The 3,274-nt window shown below is 37.2% G+C and overlaps 1 pseudogene; it reads left to right on the forward strand.

Annotated features, from left to right (window-relative positions):
* The first annotated feature begins 1,470 nt into the window (after positions 1–1,470).
* Positions 1,471–3,274, forward strand: LOC123412146 (annotated as a pseudogene).

Consider the following 3,274-nt stretch of genomic DNA (forward strand, 5'->3'; position numbering starts at 1 on the left):
GCCGGATACGAGGGATGTTGGTCATCCCGGGCATTTGAGGCCTAATTAGGACGTCCATCTGAGTCACTTTTTAATGACTGGGCACTGACCGGACAAACTACCCACACGTTTGAGACGGATATAAGGGGTCCGGTTGTAGATGCTCTTATAGCTCGTTTACATGTTAATTTTCCTTAAGTAAAAAAGAAACATGAAAAAGTAATAGTAATAGGTTTTTATACAATATTGAAGCTATATGCATGTTCTTAGACAGATGCATAAATATAAAAGAGATAAAAAAATAAACAAAAAAATACTCATATAATCAACCTTATAGTTAATCTTACTATACGAGTGAGTGAACGTAATAAATACATATAACATGGCAACATCACGTAGTCGCTAGTTGGCTATACGGCTGGTTGTAATGGGTAGTATCATATACTAGTATCATGCATATGGTATTAGTTTAAGATACCACATCTGTAATGCATTGTATCATATGTTAGTATCATAGGGTAGTTCATTTATTGTCATGCAAGACATATAGGAGCACATCATTTGATATGATACGATATCATGACATGACACTTAACCCTCTCTTTCTTTATTTAATTTTATTCCACCTCACCAAAATTATCTAAGTTAACATGCATGATACTTTCACTACGGACAGCCTACTCTTAGGAAACAACCATCGATTTTACTATCGGAATCTCGGCGAGATGTATGAATACGTTCTCAGATTACGACATCCCAACTTCCATAGTCAGCAAGTAGCATCAATAACAGTCTGCTCCCGCAGCGGCAGTCCAATCTGCTCCCCATCAATCTTTAAGGCATTACGTACCACAACACTTCGCTTGGCACCTGACTGTTCGATATAGTACGCACGTATGCAGCAATAGACAATCATATTATCCGTCTCAAAATCTTGATATAGTACTATTTTTTATTATATTTATAATACTTTGTAGCATTGATGAACTTTCATATATATAGATCTAACTTGAAACATATATTTTTAGTTATAGATACATCCATTTCTATCATTTTCACGACTACTAATTCAAGATGAAGGGAGTACACTCGAAAGGAAAAACATTAATCTTTATTAAATCTAAATCAGCATACAAGTATATATTGAGCATATCCTTATCCTATACGAATTCTGATTGATGACAATAGGAATGGAAAGAAACATAAAAAGTTTCTAGTCTAAACATATCCAAAGCCGTTTGATTGGTTTCCAATAAAAGCAATCGAAGAAAAGTGTGTTTCCTGCCTATTATGTATCCCCTATTATGTATCTGGACACGTTTTCACACCAATGCTTCAATTTTTAGATGGAATACTCGTACACACCAGGATAAGGCATCAATAAATATTTACCATTTTCATTCCTAAATCTAAATAGATTGACACATGAAACATATCAGTATATATATGTGTGCATATGCATCGAAATATTCATCGAGAAAACAAGCAAAAACTCCAGCCTAGGATTGCACCCATCCCACAACTTTGTCAACTCTTCTCTTTGAAATGGACAATGTTGTAGTGTTGATTGTCGGCGCTGGGCCGGCAGGCCTTGCAACAGCAGCATGCCTTAGCCAATTCTCAATTTCCTATGTCATTGTCGAGCGTGAAAGTTGTAGCGCGTCGCTTTGGCGCAACCGCGCCTACGATCGCCTCAAGCTACATCTTGCAAAGGAGTTTTGTGAGTTGCCACACATGTCATACCCAGTAGATGCGCCAACATACATACCAAAAACCATGTTTGTGAAATACTTAGATGACTATGTTGAGCGTTTCAATATTCAACCCAAGTATCTCACTAGTGTGGAGTCATCCACATATGACAATGACGAAAAATGTTGGTCCATCGTGATACATGACATGGCGAAGAGCACAATAGTCAAGTTCACAGCAAAGTTTCTTGTTGTGGCAAGTGGTGAAAATAGTGCAGAGAATATTCCAATGATCCCTGGATTGCAAAGTTTTCCGGGTGATGTGATGCACTCCTCAAGCTACAAGTCAGGAAAGAGCTACTCTGGCATGAATGTATTAGTGGTTGGATCTGGCAACTCCGGAATGGAAATTGCTTATGACCTTGCGACCCATGGTTGCAATACTTCAATTGTTATACGAAGCCCGGTATGTACATGCACTATATATTATATAATTTTGTATTATACTCACCACTAGAGGGGATGCAATTCTTAAGAGTTATTAGTAGAAAGTATTTAAGAGTAAAAAGCGATAGAGTGTTTTATAACATGCCGAAACAACTAACGAACTTCAAGACCACAAAATAACTCTTGACAAGATGATTCTATGGTATTTTATTTTGTCATGCATGCTTCAAAAGATATGTGACATATTTTGTGGTTGCAGATTCATGTAATGACAAAGGAATTAATCCGGTTGGGGATGACACTCGTTCATCGTCTTCCACTGAATCTAGTGGATAACCTCCTTTTGATGGCGGCGAAATTAATATTTGGAGACCTATCGAGACATGGCATCACGACGCCCAAAATGGGTCCAATGATCCTCAAGTCAAAAACCGGCCGATCCGCTGTTATTGATGTTGGCACTGTTGGGTTAATCAAAAAAGGTATCATCAAAGTAAGTATATCCTTGACATGACATAAATTTCATAACACATGATGTATTCATATGCCAAGTTATCAATATTTTGTTCATCTCTTATAGGTTCACGGGAGCATTAGTAAGATCATGGGCGACATGGTTGAATTCCAGTGCAGGAAAAAATATCATTCGACGTGATTGTGTTTGCAACTGGATACAAAAGCACAGCAAATATATGGCTCAAGGTAACAACATTGAATATTGATGTTTGGATATGTTTGAGTTTGTTTTCTTGGTGCAACAATTACTAAATCCGCTAACAAGCCCTGTTTTATTTTTATCCTAGAATGGTGAGAGCATGTTAAATGGCAATGGACTACCCATCAAAGAATATCCGAATCACTGGAAAGGTGAAAATGGGCTCTATTGTGCTGGGTTAGCAAGGAGAGGATTGGCTGGTATTGCAGCAGATGCCAAGAATATCGCTAATGACATCAAATCAGTAATAGGCGCTATGTCCGGCTAAATTGTCTTTTACATGTAGTTTACGAGGCTAGTGTGCTAGATGGTTGATTATGTGAGAAATCTATCCATTTCTACCTAAATGTCTATCTATGTATCTATCTATCTTTGATAAAACTAGATTTATGTTTATTTCAGTTTTCATATGTGCATGAGTAAGCACAACTTTTATATATAA

This window comes from Hordeum vulgare, chromosome 7H (genome assembly GCF_904849725.1).
Source record: "Hordeum vulgare subsp. vulgare chromosome 7H, MorexV3_pseudomolecules_assembly, whole genome shotgun sequence".
NCBI classification, from domain to species: domain Eukaryota; kingdom Viridiplantae; phylum Streptophyta; class Magnoliopsida; order Poales; family Poaceae; genus Hordeum; species Hordeum vulgare.